General features: G+C 37.2%; 1 protein-coding gene across 4 annotated transcripts in view; it reads right to left on the bottom strand.

Moving 5' to 3' along the window:
* Positions 1 to 27,472, bottom strand: part of BMPR1B (bone morphogenetic protein receptor type 1B) — a 433,856-nt gene that overhangs the window by 190,257 nt on the left and 216,127 nt on the right. For all 4 annotated transcript variants that reach the window (XM_070452165.1, XM_070452164.1, XM_070452163.1 and 1 more), the window contains exon 2: positions 25,938 to 26,039. The gene's annotated coding sequence lies outside the window, so the exon portion shown is untranslated. The remainder of the gene's footprint in view (positions 1 to 25,937; positions 26,040 to 27,472) is intronic.

Raw genomic sequence — 27,472 nt, 5'->3', positions numbered from 1 at the left:
TCATGACTTAAAAGAATATCCACTATATAATAGATTATTCATTGTAAAAAAAAACACTGTGGCCAATTAAGAAGTTTGCATTTTTTCATTACAGTATATTTTTTACCTTTGAGTAAGAAGACATACACCTGTTTTTCTTATGGCAAATTTTTACATTGTTTTTTCCAAGGGTATTCAAGTATTCTATTTTCTTCTAAAACTGATATATCATTCATTTCAATACTCTTAATTCTATTTTTGTTTCTATGCTTATATTTTTTATTCTTTTGATAATTTCTCTGAGAAAGAGAATTAAATCTATATATTGAAACACTATTTTTAAATTTAAATATTTTTAAGTTGGTTATATGAGAATTCTCACTTTTACTTAGGTAGGTTTAAAGCTAATTTTAACTTCAACTTCTTAGATTCCCAGAACAAGAAAAATTACCAGGGCTGTAAATCAGAAACAACACAGAACTAGTTATTCATCAAGGCTATGTTACTGCCACTTAACGTAGTGTGCTGAGAAAGATATTGCAAGGTGACATATATCAACTTTCAACCCATTTTAAAAGTCAATATTTAAACTAAGGGAGTCCAAAGCCAAGACATTTTGTCGAGAAACTCGAAATCTGTTTTCTACAACTGTGTGGTCGTATGTCTGCCCTAAGTGCTTTGCTGGTTCATACTTTCCCTATGTGCCAGTGAACCTGCTTTCCAATGTCTGTCCACAAATGCCTCATCGATGATCACAGGGTCATTGCTCTAAATACTGTTCAGGGCTCTTGAGTGCCTAAAGATGTGTCATCATATCAATGCTCCTCTGCATATATGTAACATGAGAACACAGGCACAATTTACTCTTTTAGTCTAAAACAAACTACATTTCTTTCAAAGACATTCAGTGTACCACTAAGTAAATCAGAAGATAAAAATCAGTCCCACAAAATATGAACATGAAAGTTACTTTCATGAAAGTTACCAATTCTCCTTATTTTCTCCAATTTCTTTCAGCAGTTTTAAACCAAGAGAAAATCTGCCTGAAGGGGAGGGGGAGAAAAAAAAGCTCTTAACTTCAATCTAAAATCTCTTACATAACCCAGGCCAGAAAATAAATGGATGTGCATGGACCCTATCAAAAACCTGGATCTTTTTCTTTGACTACTGGGAGCTTATCTCAGATTTCTCTAGTGATAAGAAATACCATGAACAGTTAACTTTGGTGGGATGTCTGCTATGTGATAGGCTTTAGATATGGCTTTAGCTCTAATCCTCACAAGCCTGAGAAGGCATTACCCCATTTAAATAAAGGAATCCAAAGTAAGAGAGGTTTTATTTTGCCTAAAGGCACGCAGAGCTCCAATTCAAATTCAGATCTGAGAGCAAAACAGGTCTCTCTTCTGCTCTGCTCTTTTAGCTAATGAATAATAGAAATGATTTTAATGGATTGTCCCTCTTATATCAGTTCAGTCCCTCAGTCCTGTTTCTTTTTTCTTTTTTCCCATCATGTCTGACTTTTTTCTTTCAAAATCCTCTTGTGACCCCATGGACTGTAGCACACCAGGCTTCCCTGTCCACCACCAACTCCTAGAGCTTGCTCAAACTCATGTCCATTGAGTCGGTGATGCCATCCAACCATCTCATCCTCTGTTGTCCCCTTCTCCACCTGCCTTCAATCTTTCCTAGCATCAGGGTGTTTTCCAACGAGTCAATTCTTTCCATCAGGTAGCCAAAGTATTAGAGCTTCAGCTTCAGCATCAGTCCTTCCAATGAATAGTCAGGACTAATTTTCTTTAGGATTCACTGATTTGATCTCCTTGTTGTCCAGGGGCCTCTCAAGAGTCTTCTCCAACACCACAGTTCAAAAGCATCAATTCTTTGGTGCTCAGCTTTCTTTATGGTCCAACTCTTGCATAAGTAAATACAACCTCATTTGAATTACAGTGTCACTAAATAATATTCAAAGTATATCTCCCTCTATTTCTTCTAACTTGAACAACTAAACAGGGGCTTAATTTTCAAAAGATCAGTCAAAAATAGTAAATTATAAGATACACATGGAAATGTAAGGTCTGTGCAATCAAGCAGATAAAGCTAACAGAGATAACTGACCAATAGAAGAAACTTTACAGAGTATTCCAATAGAATGCATATATTAATATATTTATCAGAAAGTAAATAACATACATATGGAAAGAACATGCCTTAATATCTTGAAACAATATTAGGTTGTTTAAGGTAAGCAAAATGGGTGTCTGGCCAATCTACCTGCTAAAACACATTCTGGCATGGAAACTCTGTACTGGGAAAACTCTATGTTAGGTTCTAGCTTACGTTCTCATGGACAATGAATGTGACAAGTGTATTAAGCAAAGGAGTAGCTGGGGAGTACTTCTTAGATGAGTTGAAAGTTGGCATGGTCTTGAGAGAAATTCAGCACTAGGGCGAGGCAGAGGAAAGCATGCTCCAATGTTATTATTGCAGAAAAGGGTTGGCAGGAAAGAGGGAGAAAGAATTCTTCAGACAGCTTATACTGTATGAGCAAAAGGAACAGAAATTGGGCAGAAATTGTAAAAAGGGAAAATAAGAGAATATGTATATCTAAACGAGGACCAAGGGCCAGAAAAAACAGGCACTTTAAATACACTCACACAGCTAGGAAGAAACACCAAGAACTTTAGTTCAAACCTCTCATTTCAAAGACAAGAAAACCAAGTCCCAGAGTAGTTAAACAATTTGCCCAGACACATGGGGACAGCCAAAACTTGATGAAAAACACTGCTCACCTGCTATTTTAGACAATGCTATTTCCACTCTAGCAGTGGTTTCCCAACCATCATTCCTGAGGTGAGGCCAAGGGATTTTGGGAAGTTCCCTCGGGAGCCCAGTGAGGAGCCAGGGGGAGGGTATTCAAACATGGTACTCCTGATTTTGTCTCTTTTTTTTTTTCATTTATTTTTATTCGTGGGAGGCTAATTACTTTACAAGATTGTAGTGGTTTTTGCCATACACTGACATGAATCAGCCATGGATTTACATGTGTTCCCCGTCCCGATCCTCCCTCCCGCCTCCCTCTCCATCCCATCCCTCTGGGTCTTCCCAGTGCACCAGCCCTGAGCACCCGTCTCATGCATCCAACCTGGGCTGGTGATCTGTTTCACCCTTGATAGTATACTTGTTTCAATGCTGTTCTCTCTGAACATCCCACCCTTGCCTTCTCCCACAGAGTCTAAAAGTCTGTTCTGTACATCTGTGTCTCTTTTTCTGTTTTGCATATAGGGTTATCGTTACCATCTTTCTAAATTCTATATATATATGTGTTAGTATACTGTATTGGTCTTTATCTTTCTGGCTTACTTCACTCTGTATAATGGGCTCCAGTTTCATCCATCTCATTAGAACTGATTCAAATGAATTCTTTTCAATGGCTGAGTAAAATTTCATAGTGTATATGATTTTATCTCTTTAATATGTTGAAATTCTGTTAAGATTTATTTGAAGAAAATAATCTCTCTTTTTTCTTCAAGTACTCTTCAAGGCTTCATTAGCGATTAACATTGTTGAGTTCTGTGCTATGTGACACAGACACAAACACAAAAGGAAAAACAGTCTTTTGCCCTCAACAAATTAAACGGTAAAACTTCCTCAACAACCAGGTGCTGAGCGCATGTTGTATGCCAGGCACTCGGCTCTACTGGGAAATGAAATGAACGAGAAAGACATTAATCCAGTAACAACACAGAGAAATATAACACACAACTGTGACGACGGCAAAGTTCCAAGAACCAAGGGGCACATGCAATCAGGAAACTTTAATCCAAGGAGTCACTGTGAAGTAGAGGTGAAATGACTGTTTGAACCAGCAACTCTGACGATTATAAGTGCTCAATAATCAGTATGTACAAGGCTCTATTAACACAGAGCAGGCAGTGATGAGCTCGGCTGGAGGGGGCAGGGACACCTCTGATGAAGGTGTCATTCGTGCTTCATCTAGGAAGACATAATAAGCACATGCTATTATTGCAGAAAAGGGCGGCAGGAAAGAGGGAGAAAGAAGGATTCTTCAGACAGCTATACTGTATGAGCAAAAGGAACAGAAATTGGGCAGAAATTTTAAAAAGAGCAAGCTCTCAAGGAAAGAGTATAAGGTCGTCTCAAAGAAAAACTAGAATTACAAACACATGCAAGGGCCAAACCAGGCAAAGGCTTGTATTCTCCACTACAAACTGAGATTCAATCTGCACATGCTACCATGCAGGGATGGAGGGTCACTGAAGGCTGTAATCAGGAGTGCGACACAGTCAAAACCGCATTCCAGAAAACTCCCCAGGAAGCACCAGGAAAGATAATAGACCAGAACAGGGAAGACTAGTGGCTAGGAGACCAATTAGAAGCTGCTACTATTTTACAAAGGATCACGAGAACTGTGGATTCAGTTTAGGTTTCCTAGCATAGGTTGGTATTTTAAAAGTTTGTTAAATGATTAATAAATGAATAAAAGAATAATGCTGTCATGCCAGGATAGGGAAAGAATATAAGGAATCATAAAAGAGAAGCAAAATTTTACGACCTGATGCTGTAGCAAAGAGGAAGTCACTGAAAGTTTTCCATCAGAGGAGTAATATAATGGAAATGTGTCTAGGAGGGCTTACCATGTTATGGCATATCAGAATGAATAAATGACAGAATGACAAATGATTTAAGAACATTTGCAACAAGACAGCTAAAGTAGTTCAAACATGAGCTAAAATTCAGCCTGGTAATGGACCTGTATAAATATAGGGAAAAAATGAATGAAAGAGACATTTGCAAAGAAAAAAAAAAATGAAGTCAATCAAGAGATAAGATTGGTTAATTTTTTTTCTATAAAGGGGCACATTATAAAATTTTTAGGCTTTCAGGGCCACATGGTCTCTAACACAGCTACTTAACTCTGCCACAATAATAGGAGAGCAGTCGCGGCCAGCCACAGACAATGTGTAAGCAAGTGGGCATGGCTGTGCTCCAATAAAACTTTACTTACAAAACAGGCAGTGGACTAGATTTGACCAGCAGAACATAGGTCATGTGGCTCTAGGAGTAAAAGAGCACTGAAGAATTGATGCTTTCGAACTGTGGTTCTGGACAAGACTCTTGAGAGTCCCTTGGACTGCAAGGAGATCAAACCAGTCCATCCTAAAGGAAATCAAATCTAAATAATCACTGGAAGGACTGATGCTGAAGCTCCAATACTTTGGCCACCTGATAAGAAGAGCCTCATTGGAAAAGATTCTGATCCTGGGAAAAACTGAGAGCAACAGGAAAAAGGGGCAACAGAGGATGAGATGGTTAGATAGCATCACTGACTCAATGGACATGAGTTTGAACAAACTCCAGGAGATAGTGAAGAACAGGGAAACCTGGCATGCTGCAGTCCACGGAGTCGCAAAACGTGGGACACAACTTAGAGACTGAACAACCACAAGTAAACACAGCTGGGGAGGGTATCTGAGTCACAGTTACATTCACTACAAGTGATAGGAAGCCTAACATAGCATTGGCTCAAACAAGACAAAAGTGTATTTCTCTATCATAAGCAAATCCCAGGTAACAGAGAGGTTTCGTACGGCAATTCCACAATCCTAAAAAGCCCAGTCTCTTCCAATACCAATTTCACACCATCCTCCACATACAACTCTTAGTTCCTGGTTCAAGACATCTGCTTGAAGTTCAACCACCAAATGAGCAATCTAAGGGAAGAAGAGTAGAAAAGGGCACAGCCTACACTTTGAGAGCCATTCTTTAAGTCACAAAGCCCTTTTACTTGCTAGCTGTCTACTGTTAAAAAAAAAAAAAAAAAAAAACAACTGCACTTGTTTCAAAGAGAACAGCTAAGGTCTTAAGCCTTTATTACTCATTCTCCCTAAACCAGAAAATATTTTTTGTTCACCTCTTTATTGTTGGCCTGTATAAAATTTCTTATTGGCTGAAGGTTACTCAATAAACTCTTTTCCTTCTGTCTGAAGTAATAAAACTATACAACACTATAAACATTTTCCATGTTTAACTCCAAGATATTTGGTTTTCTGGATAGAAACAGTAGTGCTTTTGTTTTTTAAATTAAAGCAGCCCCTTAGACCTAGTTTGCCTCAGAATGCCCGAAAGTTTTCTCTTCTTATGCTCTAACATTACTATCACTTATTCCTAAACCACGTGGATATATAAGAGACTTGATCTCACTGACTCAAGCTGCCTCTGAAAATGGTTCAATGACATAAGTCACAGGAAAAATAATGATGTTCATAATGATCTCTTAAAGGGTCTAGTATGCAGGAGATTTATGCTATGAAATTATGTTTAGATAAGCAGGGATCTCAACGTGTTTGTTGCTCAGTCATGGCTGACTCTTTGAGACCCCATGGGCTATAGCCTGCCAGGCTCCTCTGTCCATGGGGATTCTCCAGGCAAGAACACTGGAGTGGGTTGCCAGGCCCTCCTCCAAGGGGTCTCTCCAATCCAGGGATTGAACCCAGGTCTCCTGCACTGCAGGCGGATTCTTTACTGACTGAACCACAAGGGAAGCCCAAGCATACTGGAGTGGGCAGCCCATCCCTTCTCCAGGGGATCTTCCCGACCCAGGAATCAAAGTAGGGTCTCCTGCATTGCAAGCGGATTCTTTACCAGCTGAATTCCCAGGGAAGCCCAAAAGTCTTAACACTACAGCTCTAGTGAGGAGATAATTCCCTCAGAACTGGTAACACAGACATATTATTTCCTATTATTGAGATATAATTTCATTTTCCTTAAAAAGATGACCTACAACTAAAACTGTCCTCATTAAACAAAAAGATCTGCAAAATTCCTGGTCCTTCATATTAGCAAAAAGAGATAAAAATTTAGCATCCAAGACAATTTCTGTAAGTTAAGAGGGGTTGGTCCTTAGGATCATGCAATAATTCAAGATGTGTCACTACTAACTCTCAATTTAAACAATAAGTCAAGAGCTATTAAACTTCTACTCTGACACTGCAAACACACAGACAATTCAATTAACATCTGAATCTCTGAAAACTAATTTTTAGATTATCACACTGACCTCTTTATTTTTCACTTTTAAGGGGATTTCAAAAATAATAACTAATGCACAAAACTTTCCATGTTGTAACTAAAGTCATATTCTCTACCCTAGATTTGATTTCAGATATATCCCAATTCACATAATATTTTTATTACCTGACATTTTAATCAAAGATCAAAAGCTACATGAGACAAAGCATTTCCAAAGCTCTGTGAAGTAAATTAACTTTATGAAATGGAACCCAAGTGAGCATTTTGTAATGAAATTTTATATTACATTTCAAGAAAGAATGCTGTCCTTATAAAGACAGCACATGTGGCTGAAACAATAATATTGGTAAAAAATATTTAAAAGAAAGGTGAGAAGAGACATTTTAATAATCCGAAGGAATATTCGACTTTCAAGAGTCTCCATAAAATGCTTACAAACTCTTTCAGGGATTATCCACAAGTCCGATGCGACTTGTCTACCAAGGATCCTTAAACCTTACATTTTCTCACAGAGATGGAGAAGAGCAGAGGAACTGAACACATTATTTCAGAGTACTCCATGCGTCTTAGAGAATGACATGGCAACTCACTCCAGTATTCTCACCTGGGAAATCTCATGGACAGAGGAGCCTGGTGGGCTACAGTCGATGGGGTCACAAAGAGTTGGACACGACTGAGCACCTGAGCGCACACACACACACACCACATGTCTTATGAGACTGCTGACTACCTACCATTACCATGCATTGCTAACAAGACTGCTTCAAATGCTTTCAAATGTATTTAAATACATGAGCAATATGTAAAATATATGCTCATTTCATGTATTAAAAATATACAGAAATTTGTATTGTAAAAAAAAAACTTTCTGACCCTCTTAAAATTCTTTTTATGTCATACTACAGCTCAGTAGTCTTTTAACATGAGTTTACAAACCCAGCCTGGTTTTCAAGCAACTGTAAAAGCTGGTCTCTCCTTTTCTTATAGACAGTTAACCTCTCATGACTTCCCAATGCGATGCTCCTCCCCTGCCAAATCAACTTTCTCACATTTTTTCCAACCATACCATGTTCATTCCAAATTTAGCATTTTAAACCTCATTTATAACTACTGATCTTTTGCTTGCACTACTATCTTAAACTCGCACTACCATCCTCACCACCAGGGAAGACTCCAAGGTTCTCCAGAGACCTATGCTGACCATGCTAACCTGGATAAAAGGACTCTCGTTTCCCTACACCACCAGTCTCATTCTGACCCCAGACACCACCTGAGAATCCTCACCTAAGCAGTAATCATTTCTGAATAACAACTAATCCTCTGGGGTTGCAGTTATGGTCTGAATTGCAGTCCCCCCAGGTTCACAGGCTGTAGCTCCAAATACCTGGTAATGTGACTGTATTTGGAAATAAGGCTGCTAAAGAGGTAATTAAATTACAAATAGGTTGTTAGGATTGCTGACAGTTGCTAGGCTGTTGTCCTTAAAAGGAGGAGAGATTAGGACACAGGGAAGACACCACGAATGTGTGCCCACAAGGGGATGACTATGGGAAGAGGTAGCAAGCAGGCAGCCATCTGCAAGCCCAGGAGAAAGGCCTCTGACACCTGCACCCTGACCTTGAAGCCTCCAAACTGAGAAAATCAAATCACCCAGTCTGTGGTACACGTTTACAGCCACCCTAGCAAACTAACATCCCAGGCATATGTCCGGAAAAGTTGTAAAGTGTCCTTATATTAATAATTTAATCCTCAACACAGCTTGATGTGTTAAGTATGGTTATTTGAGAAAAATGAAAGAAAAAAGTAATTTGCTCAAGGTTTCAAAGTAGACCCCAGGACAACCAGAGCATAGGTCTACTTTCCTCTGAAGCTCATGGTATTAAACACCATGTTTTACTGCTCACGTGTGAGTGATCCAAAGATAATGTTGTTACCACTAGTACTGCTTTTTCAGTAGAATGCTAACGGATGATGAATTGATAGACTGAGATGTAGAAAGCTTCTTTTTTTCCTTTTCTTTTTTCTCTTCTTTCATAAGCATTTTAAGAACATGTGTAATAATCAGGTTCCATAATTAATAATGGTCTATTTAAAAGAACTGTTTTTAAAAGTGGTCAAAAAGTGGAATTTGGCACACATATGTTTATCTTGCTTCCATTCATATTATGCTTAATTCATATCAAATATGAGTGATAACCTACAGTAGCTAGGGCCCAATAAAAGTTACCAAATTTCACTGATAGAACTACCTGCATTTTTTTTTTCATTGTGACATCCTGGAAAAAGGTACAACTTAAATCAGTAACACTTTACCACCACTATAAACATGTTTTCACACTATTATATCTCTGAAATCAGATTGTATCTTATATCTTAGAGTTGATTAAATACTTTAATTCACTAACAAGTTATGTGTTACTGCCTAGACTTTTAAACAATGAATGATCACAATATCATCTATGAAGCATCCTTGTGATGAACTAAAGTAACATAGAAACGGTAGGTCAAAAGAAAATGTTTTCCATCCACATTTGCAGTGAGACAACAGGGCAGAGGGGAGGGGGCGGGACAAGAAAAATAGAACAAATGTTTATTCAAACATCCTGAAGTCTCCTGGTGTGTGTAGGGGGTGGGGCGGGGGGGTAGGTGGGGGTGGAAAGAGAAGAGCCAGAAAGAATTCCTACATACATTCCCACCCACATACTACACAACAGAGGCAGACTGCATGGTCACAGTCTGTCCATAAAGTGGAAACCAGTCTCACACTTTATAATCACACCTTCTATGCTGCCATAGACGCAGGCCTCCTATGTGAGGGAGGCATCAAGTTTCACAGCTATGCTCAAACACAGGGCTGTTAACACTAATCCACAGCAAGATCTGTGAATGAGAATAAAGTAAGATAGGTAAACACCCACATGAAATATGGCCCCAATTAGTTGGGGACTCAACAACAAACACTTGTCCTACAGATTATTTCTCTGTTACTTTGGCAAATGAATAAACCAATAACGATTGGATGCTGTGCACATCAACACAGCAGCCCACACTTGGAGACTTTTTTTTTGAAATCACATTCAAGCCTGTTCATCTTCAGCAACCTCTTAAATGATTTCTACTTCTATTAGAAACTAAAAAATTTTCTTTGACATCACAAGGAATATAGCGTATGTCTCATTAGAAAAAGATGCAGTTACAAACTGAAACCAGGACAGACTCTTTGATAAATAAAAAAATGACAGATTAATTTTAATTTTTTCCTTTCAATAACACAATAAAAATCAAAGTCTATTTCCACCAAAAGACTGCCCAAAAAACTACTGATGGGATTTGCCAATAATCCACAGTTGATGTTATAAAGTTAGACAGGAGTACACTAAGTCCATCAAAGTTGTTATAAAGCAAATTCTAGTCTGTTACTGGCACCCAAGTATCTCGAAATTAAATCCAGAACTCCACCACCATAAATATTTTCAAACTCAATACTGTTTCATCTTGCTAGAGATGAGCTTTACCAGTTGTTTTCAATCAGACAAATAAGAAACCATTAAAATCTGATGTGCTGACCGAAACTATAAAAGAAGCTATAAAATTATAAAATAAGCTACCCCACATTCCAAACCAGGAAAGCCTTTTATCTTTTTGTGTTGTTGTTGATAATCATATTATGTCTTTACCAGAAGGGAGCTACCATAAAAACAACTTTCATTTAAAAAGAAAGATTACATGGAGTGATGAAAGAAAACATGATGGAATATAATTTCAAAATGTTGGCATTCAAGAAACTGTAAAGGCTTTCAATTATTGTGAAATAAAGTAAAATTCATGATCATGATCACAACTCAATAAATGTGTTGGTCATATCAAGTTCCTTATTTTTACCATAAGGATAATAGTAGTCCCTGCTTCATAGATTTATTGTAAGAATTAAATGTGTAAATATGTGACACTAAGAACAATGTCTAGCATTGCAAGCTGCGTTAATGTTTACTCTTTGGATTAATATTAGCACATATTAGCTATTAGTGGCTGAGTTGGTAAAGAAACTGCCTGCAATGCAGGAGATAAGGGTTCAATCCCTTGGTCAGGAAAATCCCCGGAGAAGGAAACAGCAACCCACTTCAGTATTCCTGCCTGGGAAATCCACGGACAGAGGAGCGTGGCAGGCTGTAATCTATGGGGTTCCAAGAATCACACACGACTTAGTGACTAAACCATCAGCTATTAGTATCAATGTAAATATTAACACGATCAGCACTGTCTGAAGGTCTAGTTCAGCTCAATCAATCCACACAACTCCATTTCAGCTGCACCCCACAGGAAACCTCTTCTCACTAAACCAGCTCTTTACAGACACAGCTTTCTTCTCAACTCCTACTGCTTTCTGTTAGTCTGAACATATACCATAGAATTTAATTACATTGCAATTGTTCACTGTCAAGCAGGCAAAATTAAATCATCAAATGGATTATAAAAGCCTTTAAAATGAGGAGACCATGAGTATATCACTTCTGCTGTCTTTTCTGGTTCTCAAGCCTCAGACTCTTAGGAGAGCAGAGAGCAACGCTAGATCCTTTTCCACCAACATTTCAGGTGAGGCAGAAGCTGATACAACCTGAGAACACTTTAAAGATACAGATGAGGGTCCTGGACTTATAGAAAGAGAAACACACATACTATAATACAGCATAAATTCAAAGCTAAATTACACGCCTACTGTAATTGCTGCTGTGTATAATTCTAAAGAAAAGACAATCAGAGCACAAGGGTTAGAAAAGACCTAATGGAGAAGGACTGTAAATGTGAAAAGTAAGCCTTATATAAGGAGCTAACAGTTAAAGAGCATCAACACGACAGCAAATAACTTTCATTTAGTTAGAAAAACAGCTAAAACATACTAGGAGTTCAGTACATGCCAGGAACTATCCATATATGCCAGGAACTATTCTAAGTGTTCTTTTTTTTTTTTAATATTAATACGTTGAATTTTCAAAATATCCCTGTGAAAGAATCACTGCTGTTTCCATCTTAAATGAGAAGTGAGGCACAGAAAAGGTTAAATGATTTTCCCAAGATCATACGGCTAATAAGTGGAATGGCTTAGTTATAATCCCAGGAATTGGGGCTCTGAAATCCAGACTCTTTATCATCATGTAATACTACTCTCTTTACGATCTCATATAATTCTCATAACAATCCTTCAAAGGATGTGGGGCATTCCAAATATTAGAATGAACAGAGTCCCTCGAGCTGCGCCATCTGAGTGCCCCATCTGAGCAGCCATGTGTGGCAGCCATAATGATCTGCATTGTATAGGTATAAAGTTTTAATAATTTAGCCCAAGTTGCACAGTTAAACAATCACAATCTGAAATATAGTCAGTCTCACTCTTTTCACCCAGACATGGAATCAGCAATGAAAAGACAGGGTAATAAGCAAGATTTATTCTGGGACCCAAGGAGTAAACCACTTTGGTTTGATAAAGAGTAAAGAAAAAGGATAAAGATACTTAGTTCATTTCCCATCTGATCTTTATGCTCTGAATGGGAGAGAAAAGCCACTGACTGTTCCTGAAAAGCACAGTGTATACATCCACTGTTCCAAAGAGCTGAGCCTCCCAATATTATATTACAAGGATGAACTGTGTAACTGTACCAGCAGTATATTACAAGGGAATCTCTTCTCCAGAGGAACAAAAAAAATCAAGAAGCAACAAAGAAGTGAAGGCTCAATCAACATCAAGAAGATGGCAGCAATGGATAGGATCTAAACCAAAGGCAGAAATAAGACCTTAAAACAGAGCTGTCATGGGATTGAATTCATTAACAGACATAAAAGAATCCTGGAAATAGAAAAACTCTTACAAGATGTTAGAGCCCGTTATAATGGAGAAGCAGGAATATTGAATAAAGGGCGGGAATAAGAACCCAGTATAGTTTTCAAAATCAGTTGGAGTCTATGTTATACAATGTTGTTTCCTTTTGCATTTGTAATACTCTAAATTCTCAGAATAACTTTAAGGAAAATGTAAGAACAATGAATTACAAAGTAAAATACAATTAACTGTATTTATTATACTTAAATGTGTACTATTTGAAACTGTCTCAAATGACTAAGAAAAAAAGGACTCAAGTAAGAATATAAAACATAAGGGCTTCCCTGGCGGCTCAACGATAAAGAATCCACCTGCCAATGCAGGACACACAAGTCTGATTCCTGATCCAGGAGGGTCCCACATGCTGCGGAGCAATGGAGCCTGAGAGCTGCAACTACTGAGCCCGCGCGTCACAACGGCTGAAGTCTGTGTGCCCGTGAGCCCACACTGCCCTGAGCCCACGCTGCGCAACAAGAGAAACCATGGCAACGAGAAGCCTGCACACCTCAACTAGAGAGTAGCCCCCATTCTCCATAATTAGAGAAAAGCCCATGCAGCAATAAAGACCCTGCACAGCCAAAAATTAATAAAATTTCTTAAAAAAAAAAAAAAACATTACATCAGCAATCAAGATGTCTTTCAGTAGTAGGTAGATGGATATACCGTAGTATATGCAAACAGGGTATTATTCAGTGCTAAAAATAAATGAGTTCTCAAGTCTTGAAAAAGTATGGAGTAAGCTTACATGTATAACTTTTTTACATGCATATTATTAAATGAAAGAAGCCAATCTGGAAAGGTTACCTACTGTATGATTCCAACTATTTGATATCCTATAAGAAGCAAAACTACAGAGTCAGTAAAAAGATTAGTGGTTACAAGGAGAGGTATGCACAGGCAGAGTACACAGGATTTTTACAGCAGTGAAAACACCACAGTGATGGTACATTTGTCCATACCCACAGAATGGGGTACATCTGTCCATACTCAGAGAATACCCACAGAATGTCCATACCCATACCCACCACCAAGACTAAATTGCTACATAAGGTATAAACTTTGAGTGACTATGTCAATGTAGGTTCACCAATTGTAACAATGTACCATTCTGGAGGGGGACGTTGATAATGAGGAAATATTATGCTTGTAGGGTAAGGGAGTATATGGGAAATCTCTATATCTTCCCCTCAATTTTCCCATTATTCTAAAACTATTCTTGAAAATAGGCTTAATATAAATAAATAAACAAAACATACAAGAGCTTTTTGGCTTTATGATCTGCACATATGATGTGCTTATTCATGCTTCTATTTGGATGCTGGAAAACTATTTGAGAGAAATGACATTTATTAAGACTTAATATTAAGTCCGATACTTGCTTTCAGAAGTCATTTTATCCTCAGCAACTATCACATAGGAATTAACACATCCATTTTGTAGCTGAGAAAACTGAGTCCTGGTATAAGAAATTTATGTGAGGAACTTGTGAGCATTTCCAAAAGCTCAACATGAACTGGAGACTGGACAAAAATAAATCATCTGTAAAAGTGACATTAAGCAGTCTGTGGTTCGTTCTTCTGTACTTGATAATGAAACCAAGTATTTTTCTTTTAAAATATTAATATAATTGTGATTTTTTAAGAAACTACAATTGCCTTTAAGTACCAATATGTGAGGAAAACATAAATGAGAGGCAGAGATAATTAGCATAGTTCTTGTCTAGCAATTAAAAGGTCTTTCTTCAGCAGATTCAAAATCACCCCTTTCCATTATTCCACATATAGGCAGCACCTCAGTAAGACCAAATTATTTTCTGAGGGAGTAACATAATTTGTATGTGGCACACAATTAACATTCCTGAGTGAAAGAAAGAATGAATGAATTTTCATTTGGAGACAAATTAGAAATATAAATCCATCCTTGAAAAGAAAGGCGAGTCTCTTCACCGACTTCACCTTTTATTCTTTTCAAAATACAATTTACTAACGAATACATTTACCTTAAGTTACACATTTCACAAAATAAAGACGCATTTACCTGTTTGATGGCACACCTTTTGCCTACCTTCATTCACTGTTGTCAGAGACACTAATAAACTGCTTTAAAACTTGCACAGCCTCCTAACCACCTGCGCAGCAACGCCCACACTCCTTAGCAAGGCACACTTCACCACCTCCCACCCAGTCACATCTCCCTATCTCTGCACAAGCCCAGGCAAAGACCGTGATTAGCAAACCTAGGCTGAATCCGAGACACCTGGGGAGACGGAGGGGCAAGGAGAGAGAAAGGAGGAAAAACTAAAACCACCCAGGAGATTCTGTTGTGCAGCCTGGATTCAGGAATTATAACCTCCAATTTACAAAGGATGAAACTTAAGCTCAGAGAGTAAGAGAAACAGCTAACATTACACAGTCAGCTAAGAAGGATCCCAGATTATATTGGACCTTAGAACTCTTCAAGGACCTGGGCTCAAGGATGGGAAATAGAAAGCTTCATCTCTTCTTCGTGCTCCTTTTTTTTTTCCCTTTTCCTTTGTTTTTAACTTCTATCTGAATGAGAAGGATTAGATACCTTAAAAAGTGCTACTGGCTCCTTGAATTGCAGGCAGAAATACTGGTTTTGAGCTTAAATCCATTGTTTGTCTTGGAAACTTGAGCACTTCGGCAAGACACAGGGATCTGAGTGTCCTCTTGCTCGTTCTTCCATGTTCCTCATTTCAGGTCTCCTTCTGTTTCTCAGCATGCCTGTTCTAGAATCGTTCAGAGTGATTCTGGCGGTGGTGCTGTGCAAACTACCACTGGATAATGGACCAAGTCACTTTAGAAGGGTCTCAACTGTAAGCACTCAACTACAGTTAAGAGAGGTGCAAGTACCTGGTTTGACAGAAGAAAAAAAAGCTTTGACCAGGAAGAGATTTAAGGAAAGAGGTTTAGAGTCAGAAAGTCCTAGATGAACATCTGGTCTCTCCCCAGTCCGGGGTGAGTCACTGGACTGGGTACTTGTTCTGGCATGTAAAATGCCTGTCTCACAGGATTGTGAGAATTCAATAAATTTGCATATGCAAAGGACTTAACACCTAAGAGAAGTCGGTAAACTGCAGCAACGGTTCAGTCTTCGGATCTGAATTTATAAGAACTCAGACAAGCCTTACAGCACACGTGTGGATCGGGACTAAACCCACCAACAGCCAGAGGGGCTGCAGGCTGCAGGAGGCTTCATTTCCAGGAATAGAAAGAAACTGCAAGAAGAAATGGTGCTAAAGGAGCCACGACAGGCCAGAAAATTCAATCAACTACACCACCCTTGGCTATTTGACTGGCTGGTCCTATCACACAAAGGCATGTGATCTGACTTCAAAATCCTGCTTGCAACAAGACCATTACTTCAGCTAACACTTGTGTACTAAATACCAACTCTACCCCCAATCACAGGGAGGTACAAGGAAAGCAAGAATCCAGCCCTCAAGGACTTTACAATCTAATGGAACAAAGATTAATTCACCTGAAAGACACCCAGCCACCAATTAGCTCAAAGAAGCAAGTACCTGTGAAGAATTGTGACTGTTTTCTTAAAAATGGGCTTATTCCATACCAATACTCCTAAGCAAATTATACCAGCAAACATTTCACTTTATTCAGGTTGTTAAAGCTACCTTCACTTCCAGATAAGCACATAAGTAGTGTTAAGCCCATCGAGTAAAATATGCCTAAATAAAAAATATTTGTTATAGGGATTCAAGAAAGGCTATGTTTAAAATTTCTTCCCAGACTTATTCAACATATCTATCATTAAACTTCTCATTTTTGAGTGATAGTAATCAACCTAATCATAATAATACAGATTATGATGCCACATTTTTTCTACTAAAGTCAAGACCTTTGTCTGAATTTGCACTTTTGCATATTATGATATAAACTATGACTTATAATCTCAAATGACAGCATTTGAAAAGAAACAGCATTATTTATTTAATATTCGCTTTATTGCTTGACTAGAAACTTTAGTAATTGAAGTTAAAAACTAAATTCCTAATTCATAATTTTAGTCTATTGTTAAATACATGTAAAATAAATTCAATTCTTGTCACTGAAAATTCAATTATATGAAGCTTATTTCAAATTTGCCCCAGTCCCTTCTATAAGAAGCCATATTATAAAGCTTTCTGCAGATCAATTTGTCCTCTAAGTATCAGATGCCTCACTCATAAAAATGAACCCTCACATCAAACTAAGTGATATCTGAACAAAATGGCAAAATTGATAAAATTTAGAATTACTATTCCCTGACAAATTCAAGAGTTGACATTTTTACAAGCCACAATTTTTCTTTTTCACTAGGAATCTGAAAAATATTTTATATTCTTTCACTGGTAACAAAGAAGCAGTCAACTCCCACTCAAAAAAAGAAGTAGTTGATGACAATGACAGTTTAAAAAATTGGAGTCTGTTGCTGAAAGGGTCATAAGAGATAACTCTAATATACTCATCAATATTCCATGGCAGCACTCACTTCTTTTAGCAAGGATTGTACATAATTAGTTGTAGAATCACTGTTCTTCTAAGAGCATAAATTTATAATGAGATAGGGAATTAAACAGGATATTCTTCTAAAATATTTCCCATCTCAAGAATTTTGATCTCTCGTTTAAAACACTCTGCAGAATTTTACAAATCCCAGGAAAAGACATTATTCCAAGTTATTTATTTTTACTATAAAAATAGACACATGGAAGGTATATAATTTGTCACTGCAAACCACAGTCATAAATTATTATTCAAAAAGAAAAAATTTGATAAGGCAGAATATGTAAGGAACTTTTCAGGTAAGTCTATAACAGTTAAATTTCTCTGTTAAAATGATTTATTTTTGCTTTATTATTATTCAGATTAGAAATAGATAGTATTTTCCTACACATATATAACCCACAGATGTTTAATCAAGACATTTATTCACATCATCACACTAGATTCTTACCTTTATAGTAAAAGCAAGCACTTTTTTTGATATTCAAGGAAAATATTACTTGATTTTCTGCTTAAAGGCTGGAAATAGAATGCTCAAATGGTGGAAAATCTGGTATTTTCGAAATAAAATTCAACTGAAGAGACTCTAGATCTACTGACACAAACTGCAAATCAATTTCTCATTGATTCCACCGACTTATACAGAACAAGACGTAAAGAAAAACCTTTTTGCCAATGTGCTAAATGGCGGTCACCCCTGTTTTCCCCAGTTGTATTATGAAATGTTCCAAACAGGGGCCCATGTCATTACTAGGTCTGTTAACAGTTTCACAGCTCAGAGTCTGGCCTCATTTGTTAAGCATCAAGCTACCCTATCACCTGTACAGAGCTGGAAAGGTTGTTATGGTTCATAATGTAAAACTCACAAAAGTGCACAGCTGCTGTTCATATTCTCAAGGAAGTCTGTTATAATCATGATGTCACGGAAAAAGGCTGGAATCTATTTCATGTACCAGCCAGCCATTCAATTTCTCCAGTCAATACAGGTATACAGGTAGCACCATAAATACTGTGGTAGCATTACAATTAGTCAAAAAGTTCAATACAAAAAAAAAAAAAAAATCACTGAGGGGAGGTAATTAGGACCTATTTATAGTTCTGCCTTCAGAAGCTTCACTTACCACTGGAACTACCCAAAAAACACAAACGTCATCATCTAACTGCCTGACACCCTATTGTGAATCACAGTACTTTGTAAAAATTACAAGATAAATCACTAGACTCTTGAAGGACAGTATACAAGGTCATCTAAACAAACAATTTCTCTTTGGCTATGATATGTATCTACATAGGAAGTGTGATGAATTAAATCCTGGCCTTCAGAGAAATGCAAAGCAACAATGCATTATTAATGTTAACAGCTAACCTATGAATTTAAAACCTGCTATCACTTGTTATGGCACAACGTTAAGCTTCAGATCATGGCAGATAGAAGACACCACGCAGAAGTGCACTCTGGCTCCCACATCCCAGTGTTCCTATACAACAAGACATGCAAACCATCTTTCAAAAGAGAATTTTTAAAGTAATTTTAGAGATACATGAATATTAAATAGTTTCTGCTTTATACATTTGTAGCATTCTATTTTCATGAAATTACAAATTAAAGAAAAATTCTGAACATCAAAAGTACAAAAGATAACTATTAAAATTATTTGAATGTTCTCGAGATAAAAACAGAGCAGATGCCAAACATTGAAAAAGGCCTAAATTCTAGTTTAGGCCAAATGTGCCACTAAGTACTTGTTCAATCTTAAACAAATCATTTAACAGCACTCAATTTCAATTTCCTCTACTTTAAAAATTAAAACGATGAGAAATGACAGTATATAAAGCTCCACTTTCCCACATTAGTATTTTTCAACCAACAGGTATCAGGTATGGGAGGACCAAGCCTCTAAATGAGGACAGCTCAACTGTACTTGTTCATGCAGGGCACTGTCCTACAAACTGAATACATTAATTCATTTAACATTTAAGCAAACCTATGTGTTACGTACTATTATTATTACCCTCATTTAGAGGTAAAGACAACAAGTGAATTCATTTAACACTTAAATAAACCTATGTGTTAAGTACTATTATTATTATCCTCATTTAAAGATAAAGACAAGTAGGAAAGAAGAGTAAAAATTTACATCCACGCCAGGTGATTCTAGGACCAGCTCTTTTCATCACCATACTTGGTTGTTCAGTCACTAAGCCGTGTCCTGACTGCATTATACTAAGATATTCTTTGGAATGAAGAACTTAGGCTGTTGTAATTTTCTAATAATAGGGAAAAATAAAAATTTAAGAGTGGAAGGTTTGCTGACTGAAGATACTGCAGTGCTTTAGATCACAGCAGCTCTACAATAGAATACAATATGCAAAGAAAGTATTAGATAATCTCTAGAGCTCCTAATTAGTTTTATTTCATCCACAAAATGCAAACATATTCTCAATATTACAAATAAGACCATATCATCTGCATGGACACACTATCCTATGCCTGTAACTCTTGGGCAAAAATTCTTAACACCTGCTTATATCTGGAGTTACACTCTGAAGCTAGAATTCAGTCCAATAATGGTATGCCATAAAGTGACACAATAATTAAATTTGATATTAGCGATGACACTTAAACATGGTATCTGTTGCATATAACTACAGCTTGAAAATGAAATGATTCCAACATTATTATTTATAGCTGAAGGCAAACCCTACTTATCAGCATGAAAACGGCTTTGTTTAATTTACTATTGTTTAATTTACTACCTATTGAGACTTGCTTATTTGGTTGGTTAATAATAAGTAAACAAAGAATAGCTTAATCTCAGTAGCATGAAACATAAATATTCATAAATTCTAACGCTTGCTTAACGTCTTGACAAGAGTGTGAGATAGTCACAAAATTTCCTACATGTTCCCAGTCATTTACGATCATTAGTCAGTTAACTTTACAGATAGAAAAGACCTTACATATTTTTTTTACTAAAGGGGTAAAATACAGAGAGTCTATTCCTCTATTTTAATAGGCCCCAATAGTTCTAAAATCTCTGAGAGTTCAAACTCTTTCTTTGCATCTTCATGCAGCTAAGAAAATAAAATTATTCTGATACCATTTAAATTCTTGCCTGCCACAACATAAATACACATGCCAAAGTATGCAAGATTGAAGGAAAAATCCATTTATCAGCACCAGTGCTACACAAAAACCAATCCTAGTCCTCTCACTTTTACTCCTGAAGCAACAATGACAGGCAGGTAGACCTCAAATTAGATGTGCTTTTCTGCCTTCTAGTCTCTTGCCTGTACCGAAGCACTCTGTCATCAGAGAACTCCTTCCACAGTAAACAGCCCCTATACAAGGTAAGTGTGGAAACAGCTTCTAAATCATTTGAAACATTTTGGGCACAGCTGGCAGAACACCTGTTGGAAGTAGATGAGTGATGTTTGGAACAGAAAACAATAGAAAGCAAAGGACTGTTCACACAACTTTCACTGCATGCTTTTCAAACAACTTTAAATTTACTCAAGGAATCTGGTGAAAAGGCCACAAACTACAGTTAGGTTACCATTTTAATTGTAATGTACTGAAGATCAACGTACTGAAACTAAGCTCCCCAAAATGAATTGTTACTAGGTCAACAATCTCACAGATGTGAGAAAGTCCTATAAAATGCTACTTTTTCTTTTTTTACATTTCTTTATATTGCCCACACCATCTGCTAACTCTCACTTTAATTTTTAATCTTTTTAAATGTCTAAATATATCTTACAGCTAAAAATGGAAAATATCTAGAAAGGAAATATTACCTTTAACTTTACTGTTTTGAACTACTAAATGTTTACTCAGTGTTTGCTGTTTTGAACTACTAAAATTTTGTAACCAGCACTTTTTAGTTTTTTAGCACCTACAGGAGAACTAGGGTGCACAATTCACAACTAAAATGTGGAAGGTACATAAATAAAGAACCTAGTTGAATTTAAAAAAAAAAAAAAAAAAAAAAGAAAGACTTTTCACCAAAACAAACAAAAAATGGCTTCAATCATTAACATTTAAATATTCAAATGAAGTATCTGACTTTTTACCAATGAGAATTCATTTCTAACCAATCAATAAGCATTTATTGCATCCTTATAATGTACCTACTACCATGTACCTCAAAATTCAGATCAACTTTTCTGCATGGAGTTGGAAAAAACAGAAGCAGAGAAATCAGTTTTTAAAATCTGTGCTAAAATTCAGTCATTTGAGGATAAAAGCTTTGGAGAGGCTTGTGAAAGTGAGAATAAATTTTAGGGGTTACCTCTGGAGACCAGCAGAGAACACAGCAACAGAGGTTGGTAATATTTTCAATTCAAGGGAAAGGAGAGGAACAAGTTTGGCACAATTACAGTGGTCTTAGGGCACAGCTAACAATATGGTAAAGAAATGCTGAAATGAGTGATAATCTAAACTGACTAGCAATCCAGTGGCCTCACAGTAAGTCAGCCTATAGATATTGTACAACTGAGCAAATACTATTTCTTCACAAGTTCAACAACTGTGATGAAGACAAAAAAAAAAAATCTTTAAGAACTTAAAACTGGCAAAACTACAGAAATTTTTATCACCAGGAATTATGACACATTGAAAATATCATAAGCAACGTTGCAGAAGCCTGAATTTATAAGAAGTCAGGTGGAAAAATTAACCAGACCCAGTGTCCAATTGTACCTTGAACAATTCCTGCTTTGTTAGTTCATAAATGTTTGATTTTTACGTCACCATAATGATAACACCCACATGCATTAGTGTTGCTTAGTTCCTGGCTTAGTTCCTAGACACACACAAAAAAAGGGTGGGTAGTATTAATTTGTAATAGTATATAATTCAAAACAAACAACTCATGTTAAAGCACTGATCACAACTAACCAGAATACTGTTGAAATTCACCAGGTCCTTTCACGACTGCTGGATTCCTTCAACTGTGGCAAACGTATCCTAAAATGGTTTTGGCTTTAAAATGTGTTAAACCAAAACAAGATATTTTTCTAATTAATATCTGGAAAGTTATATCAAACTATGAAAATCAGGGAATATAACCACTAAATCTAAAAACTGGAAAATAACAAATGAGATTTTTCACCTCATATATACTGAAGTGTGTTAGCAACATGCCACCTGTACTGATGGTTTCCATCAAGAAATTAAGAGAAAATAAGAAAGCTGTGACTAGATAGCAAATGTTAGTATCAGTTTGCTTTGGATCTGACTAAGTAATAAAGCTTACGAAATTTACAAACTTGACAAAGTCAGGACACTCATACTACATTAGTCCAGGAAAATTTTCCAAATGTGCAAGTACGTGGACCCTCAGGCTGACTTTCAAACTGATATTTAAATTTTCATGACACCCTAATAACATCACAGACCACCTGCCCATCCAGAACTATTACTTCTATGTTGAAGAGTTTAGTTATTACCCTGATTTTAACTCACAGCGTTGGTTACTCCCTAATTATGAGAAACATAAAAATTATTCTAGAGGAAAGGAGAAGTGAGGGAAAAACTCGTTTGTAGTTATAGTTCTTTTTGACTCACATACACAATTCTCAGTCTATCACTGTATCTGGTTCCATCACCAATTTCCATAATCCTTTGCTGAAAGTTGGTGATACCCAATTTAGGATATCAGAGTCCTAAGAAATTTTATTCATCAAATGGTAAAGGGAGCACAGTGATTAAAAGCTGAGTTTATGGAATCAGGTCTGGGGTCCTGGGTAAAGCTTAAAAACTTTCTTTGCCCTGCTTCCCTTCCACAGAGGGCTGAGGTAGAAAAGAAAGTGAAAGTGACAGTCGCTTGGCAGGGACCAACTCTTTGCAACCCCATGGACTGTAGCCCACCAGGCTCCTCTGTCCACGGGGATTCTCCAGGCAAGAATCCTGAAGGGGGTTGCCATGCCCTCCTCCAGGGGATCTTCCCAGCCCGGGGATGGAAACCAAGTCTCCTGCATTGCAGGCAGATTCTTTACCATCTGAGCCACCAGGAAGCCCTTATCCCACTAGATGACTACAACTAAAAATTCTGAACATCATCTACAAAAGGCACATAAGAAGACCAATTAGGGACCTTAGGACCCAAAGGGAAGAATACAGTTTTGAGTTTCCTAAATTTCTTTCTGACTCACATATCCTAAACTAAGGCAGGATTATCTTCAAAGCACTCAGGGAACTAATACAAGAGTGAGAAATGCATAGTCACAGATTATGGCTATAGATTTCAGCCTTTGCAGGCTTACTTAACCTACTTAATTAGTTGCTCAGTCTGTGAACCTTCTGCACATTTTCTCTTTTCTGACTGCCCAGAAAGATGGTGAGATGGTTTTTTCTTCCATCAAAGAGTCACGCCTGACTCAATTTAAACACCTGAAAACTAATGAATTTGGCTTACTGCTGTTCTCTGGTTTTCATTTTCCCCATACATGTGGAATGTGTTCTAGCCCTAACCTCTTTGATCCCAGGAAAATACTGTTCACAAATATTGTTTAGAACCCAACCAAAGGGAGGTTTTACATCACTGTCATTATGAGATAATTCTGTCAGTCATTACATTTCCTACCTGGGCATCTGGATTTAGGACATCATTCAGTCCAGATTTTGCTTCATATGGATTAATCTCTTTCTAATGCATACACAGCATCCATCTCAAATTTTATTTCTTGTTCTAATTTCCTCTATTTGATTTTTGGCTCTTTACAAAATAAAAATATTAACTATTTGCCTTTATAGTGAATGTACACAAACTATCTAAGACTTACTAAAAATAAGCTAGACAAAACATGCATAAGAGGACTCAATCAAATAACAACTTTGCTCATGCCTCAGACCATGTTCCAATCTCAACTCCCTTACTATCCCATGAAACCTTTATCTAGTCCAAGAAGCTTAACTCATAACTTAAATTTGATCTTTGCCCTTCCTCCAAACCACCATGTGTATCATATATGTATGTATATGCTATACCTTTAAAATAAAATAATTCACTTGTATACTATGCTTTAGCTTGTGTTTCCTAATTATTTCTTGTGTTTAAGTCTTGTCCACCAGATGAAATCAAAAGCTTACCGAAAACAGGAACTAAACAATCATATTATTAAAAATTTTCCTTTACTATAAATAGCATGGTGCTACAACACAAAGCAGTTATCAGTTTATTCATTCAATGCATGACAAGTGAATCACTGCTAGTTATGTGTTGAGGGCTGGGGATAAAGAGGAAAACAGAAGGCAGTGTCTGTCCATAAAAGGTTTACTGAATACTGTGAGTGAGCCATGAAAACTTTTATATTGAGATTCAAATCAGAGATAGTCACAGCATTATGGGACGACAGATGGGAAGTTCCTAACTCTGCCAGGGAAAGAATCATAGACAAACCTTTCCTTTAAATAGAATCATGAAGATAAGTAAAAATGTGCCAAGCAAATAAGGGGTGCGAATGACGTTCAACAAGCGGAAATAGCAAGTGCAAAGGAAAAGAATTGTGAATGAATGAGCAAGCAGATAAACTGATGAATCATGAAAAATTCATGGGCTATAAGTAAAGGATTGGAAAAAGTAGTGCCAAGTGATGAGGACATGTAAGGATCTGAGGAAGTTAAAGGGCCCTCTATGTTACAGGATGTAATCCTGGAAGTTTTAGAGGTCATGAAGACAGAGTGGTCAGTATTCCTTCTGCTGATGAAATAGTAGAGAGTTTGGAAAGGGATAAAGTAGATGGATCTGAGAAGCTATTTTAAAATATAACTGAGAAACAATGAGTATTTGAAATAAGGGATGCAGCAAATGAAATGACAATAAATGAAAGTAATATAATGTAATATGAATTATCATGAAACGATAACTACATGAGAAGAGGAGAAGGCAAGAAAAGGCTCTGTGCAACATTGACATTTAACATGAATCTTTACTGAAAGTCAAATCCATTCTGTTTGTGAATAAATATTTCTTCTATCTTGAAAACTTCTCTGTTTTCAGCGTATAAACAAGAAGAAACAGGTCAAGATTAGCAATGTAAAGCCTAAACTGGAAACCATGTTTATCTATCTACTGATCTTGGAATGCCTTTCAAACATTAAGTCTTCAGAGATAACAGAATTCCATCTCCCCCACCAACCCCCCCCCCCCCCCCGCAACCTGTCAAAGTGAAGGCATAGCAAACATACCTGTTCATCAGGTTTTCTTTTGAAATGGGTACAAATAAAAGCAAGGCAGTAAATACAGTCTATGTCCCTTTTTCTGTCTGGCCTCTACACAACTTGACTTCTTGCCTTCACTAGCACCTCCCTTTGCCCCCTACCCCAGATTTCAGATTACTGCTTTAACACCTTAACTAACCTTTAAGTGACCTGGTTAGACATATGGCGAACTGCCTATGCATTACTTACCAAACAAAGTCATTTTAAGGCTTTTTCCTTAAAATCAATGATTTAGTTACTATGAGATGAACTATCGTGGCAAATCTGACTTGCTTTAGATACCAACCAGATAAACAGGCTGCTGATAACCAATGTGTAGGACGTTCTTGACTATTTACGCACAGTACATCCACTTCAGGTACATTCACGCTCTTGACCACGCTGAAACCTAGTAAATAAACAAATAATTCAAAGTGAGGTTCACACTACATTTAACAACAATACCAACAACGACATGCATATGAAACCTAAAACTTTCACTCTACTACTGGAGGCAACATAACTTTAGAAAGGTAAACCATTTGCCTCTCAAATCATAGGCCAGTATCTATTTATTTTGTTCGTCCTCATACCCTGTGAGCATCTGCTCTATCCATGCACTATGCCTACACTAAAAGTATATGAAATCTTGCATCTTCCTGGTAAAGTGACTGCCAGCAACTGAAAAAGAACAAGATCTACCCAAAGGCCACCGTCTCATGGCTAAGCTCTAGTACTGCGTCCCTGAGAGCTATTTTCTTTAATACTCTGGCTAAAATAGCACCTCACACATATTCCAGTCATGGCTCTATCCTTTCAGCTTGTTTTGCTGTGAACATAACAAATAGCCTTGTAGTGAGTTACACTGTCACTCTTGGTGCTTACTTTGTGTGACTACTGCTACTGGACTGTAAGCCTCCGCAGAGCCAGAAGCATCAGTCTTGTTCACTGCTTTAGCAGCAGTGTCTAGAATAGTGTCTGCGCTGTGTTCAACAAACATTTGGTGGCCTGATGAGTCCTTCCAAATCCACAAACCACCAAAATATTAAAACCCTACTCTCACTAAAATCCCAACAGCAAAGGGTTTACTTGGCACCTCTGAGAGTTCTCAAGGCCCAGAGAGATGCATAACCAGACGTTTTTGCTGTTTAGTCACTAAGTCATGTCCGACTTTATGGGGTCACATGAGCCCAGGCCAGGCTCCTCTGTCCATGCAATTTCCCAGGCAAGAATACTAGAGTGGGTTGCCATTTCCAGCTCCAGGGGAGCTTCCCAACCCAGGGATCGAACCCATATCTCCATCATTGTAGGCAGATTCTTTACTATGCGCCACCCGAGAAGCCTCCAACCAGACACTGACAGGCTAATATAAACATTATTTTTCATGTCAGCTTCTATCCAGTGTGGACAGTAAGAATTCAGTGGTAGTCAAATGTTACCTGTCCTTTGAATAATAAATAGTCAAATTATCTCTAAAATGAAGAAGGGAGAAAAGGAATGTAAGGGAAAATAAAATTAAACTTCTCACTGACAGAAGCATAAAAAGCAGTCAGGAATTATAACACAAACACTTTTTTAAAATGTCTCATTCAAGCTTCAAGTTCCTATTTTTTTCTAAGAGTGACTGTGGTTCCTATCTGAGCATACGTTGCAATAAATACAGAAAACGTGGGCTATATAATTTGCTCCTCTGGAGGTCAGTAGCATGTTTGGATCAAGTAATGTGAGGCCTCTGCTTAGTACCATTATAAAATATAAAAGAAGAAAACTGAGATAAGGTACACAGAATCTTGCACTATCTTACTTCCAAAACGTGATGGAAGAAAGCTCCATTTTCAAAAT

Source organism: Odocoileus virginianus, chromosome 21 (assembly GCF_023699985.2).
Source record: "Odocoileus virginianus isolate 20LAN1187 ecotype Illinois chromosome 21, Ovbor_1.2, whole genome shotgun sequence".
Lineage (NCBI taxonomy): Eukaryota > Metazoa > Chordata > Mammalia > Artiodactyla > Cervidae > Odocoileus > Odocoileus virginianus.
This window is presented reverse-complemented; position numbering and strand designations above follow the sequence as displayed.